This window comes from Mytilus galloprovincialis, chromosome 5, assembly GCF_965363235.1.
Source record: "Mytilus galloprovincialis chromosome 5, xbMytGall1.hap1.1, whole genome shotgun sequence".
Taxonomy (NCBI): Eukaryota; Metazoa; Mollusca; class Bivalvia; order Mytilida; family Mytilidae; genus Mytilus; species Mytilus galloprovincialis.
In genome coordinates, this window is record NC_134842.1 from 100,625,248 (window position 1) to 100,635,855 (window position 10,608).

The following is a 10,608-nucleotide window of genomic DNA, read 5'->3' on the forward strand; positions in this document are numbered from 1 at the left end:
GCTCAAATCTGTTTAACAGTTTATTTCTGAACTGTACAAACATGTCTTCATAGCCTATATCTTGACATACAGAATGTATTATATCTTTCTCGGTACAGAAAACAAATATCATATGGGTACCAATAAAAACAATCAATCAAATTTACCAAACAATCATTTATTTGAATTTGAAACAATGTGCTTGAAAATGTTGTGTGACAGTGTGGTATAAAGAGTGGGAAACTCAAAACTGTTACATAAGCAAAAGATTAATTAAAAACACATAATTTATCTTCAACATCTAACATGTCAAAAAATGGTTTACCCTCCACTATTATGTTTTATTTAAGTTATTGATAATCTTAAGTGATGGTTAAGGAACTCGATAAATCAGTATAACATTACATAAATAGCTAGATGCTGCTATGAACATGATGAACAATAAAATACTTTTTTGTAGTTTATGTAACCATAATGTAGCAAACACAATCAAATGTTTACTGGAGGTTTACTGTAAGCTTAGTAACTACTTCGTTTTTTTTTTCTAAACATTTTCGCAAAAGTAAATACCAAAAGTTTTAATATGAACTTAACTGACGCAGTATAATGATAACAAGCAATTTGGTCTTTTTCTTTGTTAGCCTTGGTGTTGTCAGTTTATTTTTCTGGTATCTTTCGCCTCTCTTTTGGTAATGATATAACGCTATCAGAAGTAAAATTTATGGCAAGTTTTGAAAGATCGATATTGAATTGCAATATGTAAATGTTAAACTATCATGTTAAATTGACGTAATCATATTGGTATTGTTGACAATATAAAAAAGAAGATGTGGTATGATTGCCAATGAGACAACTAACCATAAAAGACCAAAATGACACAGACATTAACAACTATAGGTCACCGTACGGCCTTCAACAATGAGCAAAACCCCCGATAAGATAATTTAAAACAATTCAAACGAGAAAACTAACGGCCTTATTTATGTAAAAAAAATGAACGAAAAACAAATATGTAACACATAAACAAGCAACAACCACTGAATTACAGGCTCCTGACTTGGGACAGGCACATACATAAATAATGGGCGGGGTTAGATATGTTTGCGGGATCCCATCCCTCAACAGTGCTATAACAGTACAGCATAAGAACGAACTATAAAAATCAGTTGAAAAAGGCTTAACTCATCAGATGGACAAAAATACAAGTGGACGTGGCCCGGTACTTATACATCCCGACACAAAAAGACACCTGGAACAGATCTGAGAGTACACGCAGTTATCTGACAGCTAATTCAAAGCCGATAACAACTAATAAAAAAAATCATGCAACTAAGACTAAACTATCAATCCGTACACATCCAACATCAAATGGATTTAGTGTAAAGACGTCATAAACAGTCAGAGAAAAACATGACCTTGTGCAATGCCAAGTTACAGGTATCGACAGATTGTAGATCCATGAATATGTATATACATATAACATACTAGTAATATTTAGTTAGCTTTTAATTTACTGATAACAAAATCAATATTTATAACAATAAAAACAATATTCAATGATCTTGTTACAGTGTTGAATAGGTAACATTTTAGAATAAGTTTGTTTTAAGGAGCGACAAGTTAACATGGATCATTTCTAAATTTTCGGGCACGGTTAACAACATTTTAGTAAAAATGAGGATGTGCTATCCCGTTTGAAGTAAGTTTTCTACAGGTACAACCAAACTTCAAAACCAAATCTTTATATCTATGGAAAAACTTAGTAAAGGTTTTAAGTAATTTATGGTAACGATATCCCTGGTTTAATAATTTACCAGTAACACATAGGTTGCGTTCGTTAAAATCGAAAACGTCACAACAGACACGGGCATAGCGAACAAGTTGTGAAATATAAACATCGTAAGATGGTGCCAAAGGAACATCACCATCTAAAAATGGAAAGTTAACAATAGAGAACGGAAAATCGTCTCTTTTATCGTAAATTTTAGTGTAGAGTTTACCGTTTAAAACCGAAATATCTAAATCCAAGAAAGGACAGTTATTACCGAATAAATTTGATGTTGCCAGGAAACTACACGGCGAAAAGATAATACTCCATGGTGTTCACTTCTGACTGCAAAACGATTTGGTATTACAACAAAAAGATAAAATCACAAAAAATACTGAGCTCTAAGGAAAATTAAAAACGGAAAGTTCATAAACCAATTGCAAAATCAAAAGCTTAAACACATCAGACGAATAGATAGCATATTGAACATGGTTGTATGTCTAGCAAAACCTCTGACTTGTACATGTACAACATAGAGTGATTCTTTTGTTAATTCGATTATAGATATGATATCATGTTTCTAACTGGTGTAATACAAGAGCAAATTGATTGATGTGATCACGGTATTGTAATTATTGGACCTATGGAAAATTCAAACCCATTTAAACATTGATAAGGAGCCGAACATCTAGTTTCGTAATAATACTGAATGTCAAGTTCACTAGTATTTATGACGCGAAAACTATCAATGCAATGTATGTTGCCGGTAATTTTGCATTTGTCCTGGATCCTGTATTGTATACAAAAAAATTATGAATCAAAAACCAAATTAACCAATAGAGATGCAAAGTTAGTGAGTAATGACATACTGACTGTCATACAAGTGAGAGGTTTTTCTAGCTATAAAACCAAGTTTAGAAAATGCCTGTACCAAGTCTGGAATATGACAGTTGTTATCAATTCGTTTGCTGTGTTTGAGCTTTTAAATTTGACATTTTATTACGGTCTTCAGTTTTTTAACTTTCCATGAAGTTCGGTAATATTGTTATGTGTTACCTTCCGTTTTAAATTTTCCTTAGATTTCAGTGATTTTACCTTTTTGATGTAATACCAACTGGTTTTGTACTGTGCGGAAGAACCATATTCGGCCTTGATCTGCTTGAATTTTCTATTCTGTTGTCGTGTTCTATGTCATATTCTCCTTATTTATTTCAAATATATACTACATAGTATTTATGTGTTCCAGATATAACACTATGAACAACTTTTATGTGATATTATAACCTACTAACAGATGAAATGACGGCCATGCAGTTTACTAAATATGTAGTTTAATTTCGCACGTATTTTTAATGTAAATTTTACTGGATCAGATCATGCTAGTTCAAACACAGTCGGCAATCCGCTGGTGACTTCGCTTCTCTCTATCTATCCGTTAGATGGAGATACGGAATTGGCCGAGTTGATACTAATGAGAACTGATACATTCGGCAATTCTCTGGTTAATCCTCTTGTCTCCATCTATCCGTTAGATGGAGACACGGAATCGGCCGATTTGTGACGATTGAGTCTAAACGCTAACTGGAGAAAACATAAAAGCTTCTAAAGATAAGTTACTGTTCGTTTATTTCTTATGCTGTTTTACGTTAAGTTACTTTTAGCTGGCCAGGAGAACAATTCACAGCATTAAAACTCGCTCGTGCAAAATTAAACGCTGTGGTCTAAAAACAAATATATTTACTAATCAATACAAATTTATTTCGTAAGATCTTTGAATTATCAGGTCGTCGCTGTAAATATATCTTTTGTGAATAATCTGCAAAAAAATAATAGAAATATAAAGTAAAAATCAAATCTATAGTTTCCGTAAGTTTTCAATTGTTTTATCTCACAAAGTTGTTATTGACTGTTATAATGAGACTTTGTCATGTTTTTGTGAAAATGTTAATTAAAAGAAATAAAAAAAAAAGAATTACCCCTGACGACTACTAGAAACATAAAAGATATACTTAAAATGAAGGTAAAATGATGAAAAAAAATTATAGTAAGCGTAACAAATATTCGCTCGAATAGATACCAAAAAAATGGCGATAAGTCTAATTTCGATGTCACTAATAATCTAGCCATTTCATACTTACAACCTGCCTTCCTTCCAAATCCTCTATCACAAATTACACTTCGGTTACCCTATTTATCGATTCCTAAGGCTTGACCCATTTCTTCACGGGGACCTTTTTCTCAACGGGGACTCATTTCTACACGAGGTGCCATTTCTCCACGGTGTTTCCAACCCCTGATTCCACCTTTCCAATTACCTCCCCAACTTTGAGCACAGTAGTAATATGGGTACCATTGAGTTTGAATACATCGCTTCCATGGTGCACATGGGCTATGCTACACAAAGACATAAAACAGATCTGATGAGTGATATAGTACTGATATTCGAAACAATGTGTATAATGTGCTAATCCTACAATTCCATTTTAACTGTCTTCGCTATGATTTTCTGATGTAGAATGATAAATATCAATACAACAAATTATTTTTTTTTAATAAAATAAGAAATAAAGCATATTGTACTGTTTTTATAAATGTATGATATAGGCATGAGAGGCGGACGGGTTTTCACTGAGAAAGCAATACATAAAAATGAAAATAATTTTTAAATTGTTCTAATGTTTTCCTATAAAGTTTTTAAGGGCTACTACTTTTTTGTATTTTGAAAAGGCTCTCAGACAACAGATTTGGTAAACAAGGATAACTTGTTGTATGATATGACAAAAAAATTTGTAATGAAAAGTTTCGATTATGACAAATATGTTTTCTTAACATAATGACATCCAAAACATACCAAAAATATATTATGAAAGTGATCAGCGAATTTTTAAAAATGTATCAATAAAGAATAGCAAAGTTTTTTTTTTTCCTAAAACAATTAAATAAACAATGGTAAAAATGAAAGTAAAATTCGAACTAAGAGAGAGTACTTATTTTACAGATTTAGATTTTTTAACTTCTATCTTACCCATGAATTGCATCTAGCAGTTGTTCCTAAAATAATCAGAAATAACCTTAAAAGCAGTAGTGTCACATATAAGACAATCAGAATCAAATAAAAAGTTTAAGGCTAAGACTTGTGTCTAACCCATTTTTTTTTGACAATAAAATATGTTTAAACTACTACTTTTTGTCATATTGGTCCTCATCAGTATATATTTAAATGCTTTTATGTTTGAACTATTTACGGGGACCAAACTCTTGAATGACTGGGTCGATGACACTGCTGGTGGAGATTTATTTCCCCGAGGGTATCACAAGCCCAGTAGTCTGCACTGTGCTGACATGAATTATCATTGATATAGTTATATTTATAAATTAACTGTTTACAAAATTTTGAATTTTATGAAATACTAAGGCTTTTCTACTTCCGGCATAGATTACCTTAGCTGTATTTGGCAAATTTTTTTAGGAATTTTGGTCCTCAATGCTCTTCAACTGCGTACTTTATTTGGCCTTTTTTTAACTTTTTTGGATTCGAGCGTCACTGGTGAGTCTTTTGTAGACGAAACGCGCGTCTGGCGTATATATACAATTTAGTCCTGGTATCTATGATGAGTTTATATTCCCTTCAATTGGGACTGTGGTGTAACAGCACATTATATGATATAAATATAAAAATATATTGGAAAGGACCTAGCTTATCATATCATTACAAATCAGAAAAAACAAGTAACAAATAAAATAAACTGGACGTACCAGGGTATTTATACATACCAACATTACTTCGACTAAGAATAATTCAGTTCACATCCAAACATCGTAAAGTTTTACAGTTAAGATGTCATCTCATTCCCAGTCATAGAAAAACATGACGGTGTGCAATGTCAGAATACAGGTGTCGACAACATGCAGAATCGTGAATGCGCAATTGTATATCATTTGATCCAAATTATATTTTAAATGACAGTTTAATATGCTGAATGGCATTTAAACGAATGAATCATGCTTTTCAAAACGTGGATGTGCCTCTAAAGTAAGGTAGCATTATAACAGACAGCTGATGTGCAAAAGTTTAAAAATGGACATGCATAACAAATTGCAATGTGTTACATGTATTGGAGTGCTAATATGGGGAACAGCAGCAATTACAATGTGTTTAAAGTCAATGTTCCCATTCAACTTATCTTTGTCATATTTTATATAATTTGTTGAATATACAAATTAAGTCGTAATGCACACTTTCTAGGAGTATCCGTTTAGATCGCACAATCAATAGAAACAAACAATATCAATTTAAAGCTTTTGTTTCGACTTTTCACAATTTCAAAAAGATGATATTGAATTAATTTGGGTGGTAAGCCTTTCCCCTTAAGAATGAATTACAATATTAACATTTAATTTTTTTTCAATAAATCAAACGTTTATACAAAAAAGTTTTAGTATATATTATGGAACGCCACAGCTGTCTTATGTGGAACTCTTGTATTACTTTATGTTGTTTTATTATTACTTAATGATACTGTGTCTTTACTTAATATGGTTTTGACATTACGTAATGATGTTTTAATATAACTCAATATGGAATAGTATGATATTTCGATATTACACGATATGGTTTCGTATTGACTTGATACAGTTTTGTCATTACTCAATATGGTTTTGTCATTACTCGATGTGGTTTCACCATTGTTTAATATGGTTGTGTCATTTATAAATTAGTAAATTTGGTTGAAACATTACTTGATGTGTATATGACTTAACGTAATATAGTTGTTTCATTACCTAATGTGGTTTTGTTATTTCGTAATGATGATTTATCCATTCTTTATATGGTGTTAACATTACGTAATGATGTTTCAAAATTTGACGATTTTACACTACTTGATTAGCCTGTTTCATTATTTGATGTGGTCTTGTCATTCTTTGATGTGGTCCTGTCATTCTTTGATGTGGTTATCCCATTACTTGACGAGATAAAACCACGTGACCAATTCGGAAAAACCTGTTCTATTTTTAGATATATTTCCATGTTGTATGTGCCTGGAATGCGTGTGGCCATCCATCTAATTCGTGTTCAATAGAATTAAAGTTCGGGTTACTGTTTGAGTTAAACTTTGAGTTAGTTTTCGAATTCAAGTCATGCTTAGAATTAAAGTTCTAGTTAGCATTGAGTTTCGAGTTGGACTTCGAGTTTGAGTCACATTTAAAGGCAGAGTTCTATTTACAACTTTGAATTTAATTAAATGTTCTATCGCGGAATAAGGGCTTTTGCTCGGGCTTCCGAAAAGAGGGTTCCGGGATATGCGTTCTAAATAAACATTGTTGCAGTATACAAAACGCAACATAGGAGTTGAAATAAAGTTAGATGTGGTGTGATTGCCAATGAGACAACTATCCACCAGAGTTTAAATGCAGTGGATGTAAGAAATCATATATAGGCAACCGTACAGCCTTCAACACTCCGTATAACTATTTACAAAAGGCCACCATGCACTATGTGAAAAAAATCAAACGAAAAAAATTACGGTCTATTTTACAAAAAAAACAAATATGACACACATGTATTCAACGACAACAATTGAACTGCATGCTCCTGACTTGGGGCAGGTACATAAAGAAAGTGCACGTAGCGGAGTTTAACATGTATGTGAGCGAACATCAGACTGTAACAGTAGTGTAACAGCACATCACGAGAAAACAAATGTAAACTAGACAAAGTGATGCCCCCGCACTCCACTCATTTAACCGCCTATACCCCAAAAAGGACAAAGTTCAATTTTTCTCCCAAAAGAGAAAAAATAATAAAAAGAAAAAACCCTTACCACATGCACACCTTCAATACATGTACAAATAACACGCTGAGTGATACATTCCTAGCAATCAAACTGTAGGAGAAGTTATCTGGAAACGCCCTACTTATGCAAGTAAATTACCCAAAAATGACAAAGTTCAATTTCTCCCAAAAGAGCACATATTAATAAAGAATTAAACCCTGACCACATGCAGCACAACTTCAATATATGTACAAACAGACAGTAAAGAGAAAATTTACTAGGATTCAAATTTTTGAGGAGTTTTGCGGAATAACTATATACCCATAATGGGATTGAAAGACGGACGGACGGACAGAGGTTAAACACTATGCCCCCAATTGTCAGTTGCGGTAAAGTTGCGGTGGCTTAAAAAACAGTTTCAATTGACTGACTCAATAGATCGGTATGCCTGGGTAATTTAAAACCATTGGGGTGATCTCAGGTTTCGCATGGAAAGTAAGGAGATTTTGCTCAACGTGTGGCACCCATCGTGTTATTCGCGAAATTTCAAAACCGGTGATTTGGTTTTATTTTGAAGATCACATTCGAGTAAAAGATGAAGGTATTATGGTTACGACAACTGGAACATGTTGTCGTCACATGTGAAACAGATATTCCAAAAAGTTTATTTTTCAATTAGTGCGAGGTAGATTAGAGAATACAATTATTGATTAAAAGTAAAAGATTGATATTCGTATATATGTTCAAATGATCATTAACGCTAAAATAAAAATTGGAGAATTCTTATTTTATAGTATTGATGCTTTGTCGCTTAGTCCGATCCCCCTCCCCCGATTTTCCTGTGACTTAAGTGTGAGTTGATTTGAAATGTCTCATTTGTTGAGAAAAAAAGTATTAGACTCGAGCCTGCGACATCAATGTAGCGGGGTGTTGCTAAACGGCGGAAACGGAAAACGGAACGGAAATGGAAAACGGAACCAGAAAGAATTATTATCTTTTCTTTTTGATTATTTTATCTACATAGGTATGTTTTATATAGTATCACACATGTTCACAGGAAAAAAAAACAAATGAATGAATTTAAAATAAAAGATTTAAAGCAGAAAGTATTGAAATAATTACCAGAATATAATGAGACTATGTTTTTGAAATAGTTGATAAGGTCATGTGTACTTCGTTCATGCGATTCAGGTTAGTCTGCTCGACTTTTTGTTTTTAAGTTTGATCAATGTTAATAAGAAAGCAACCCTAAAACACAAAACAATCTCTATAGGCCTAACAAAAATATTGACATCGGCCTCCATTCTATAAATAGGTTATGAAGTAATAAACTTTTGGGAAAATCCGTTGCATCATTTTTTTTCTTTGTTTCTTTTTTGATTGCCTTGAATCAAGATTAGTGATGTGGTGTATCTTAATGCGTTGTTCTGCATTGGTGATTTTCGTTGCATCTTTTCTGGTATAATGGAAGGAAAACGTAAAGGAAACATAATAGGACAATGGTGTACGGACAAAATCCGATATGGAAACCAGGGAACTTCAATAGAAATTTGTATATACTTTATTTTTATGAAAAAAAGGACAAAATCTCTCACTATACAAACTTTTTCTCACCCTTTTACAATAATCTAGGATTTGTATAGTAAAACCTTGCAATACTGAAGTATGCTGTTTGGTATTTACATAGGAAAATAATTATATCTCCTAGAATTTAAATCAATAAATTCGAATTGATGTGCAAAAAGTGGCAAACAATTAGTAGCCTACATGGAGGATATATACGATTTGCACAGTGCCCTCATCAAGTTAGTCGAAGTCATGTCCTTAGGTTTTCAAAATCAAATTGTCCAAGCTGCTTTAAATATCATGTCGCTTAATTCTTCTCTGAAAATTCAATTCCTCTCAAGCAGTCGTGAATTTTGTTACATATTATTACAATTGAAAATAGTGTCACTCATTCAGTATGCTGTTTTACTACAGTAGAAAACATAAAAAGATAGGCGAAACATGCCAAAGGATTATTCAAACTCAGGAGTCGAAAACAAACCGTCAACGCTATGACTAAAAAAGACAAAAAAGGCCAAAAAGACCAAAAGACAAGCAAACAAAACATTGTACACAAAACACAACATATCGAAACTAAAAACTGAGCAACACGAACCCCACCAACAACTTGGGGTAATCTCAGCTGATCCAGAAGGATAAATAGATCCAGCTTCACATGTGACACCCGTATTTATATTCATTCAGACAAAAGGAATATTGAAAAAGTGAAAGTTACTTTTATTTATATTGGTAGTCTTTAATGATTTTGGTGGTATGTCAAGACAACTGAAAACTCATTCTGCTCTGTTCTTTTTTATGACGGAAATGATACTTTATTTCACACTACGCATCTGATCGTTTGAATGTTTCTACTGGCCATACATCCGATTATCCAAGATATCACTGATATCATTTACTAAATAACACCTGACCCAGAACAGTTCCTTGAGATACCCAAGAATCAACGGCCTATTGGACCTGTTTGATTTGTTCAATTTTAATTTTACCACGACTCTTTGCTTGCGGAAGCATAAGAATGAGTAATCCAACATTGTGTTTTACCTGGTTTTCTGTATAAATATAACTGTTTGATTTTGATTTAATCCTTTATATGGGGCTTTTTCAAAATATGAAATAAACATATCTGTAAGGTGTCCTTATAGTCCAGCGGATATCAGAATAATTGATCACTTTATGGTAAAAGCATGAAACTTGGCATAGTGAAAGATTTAGGGGTAAAGACAAAATTCAGATATGGAGTCTTCCAATTTTAATGAGTTCAGAAGATGTCACAAACTTAAGGAAATACAATTAAGATATGTCAATTATTATTTCTTTTAAACCATATATTACAGAAATAATCAAATTGGCGTCCAAATTCAAAATGGCGCGTCAAAATGTCTGAGTTTAACAGTATTTGTATGTATACACAATCATTGTGCAATAGAAAGTTACCTAGTACATGACACTGATCATTTAATATCAACAAAGACCTACAATGTATCATTAATACCTGGGTGCATAGATTATATTTTTAAAATG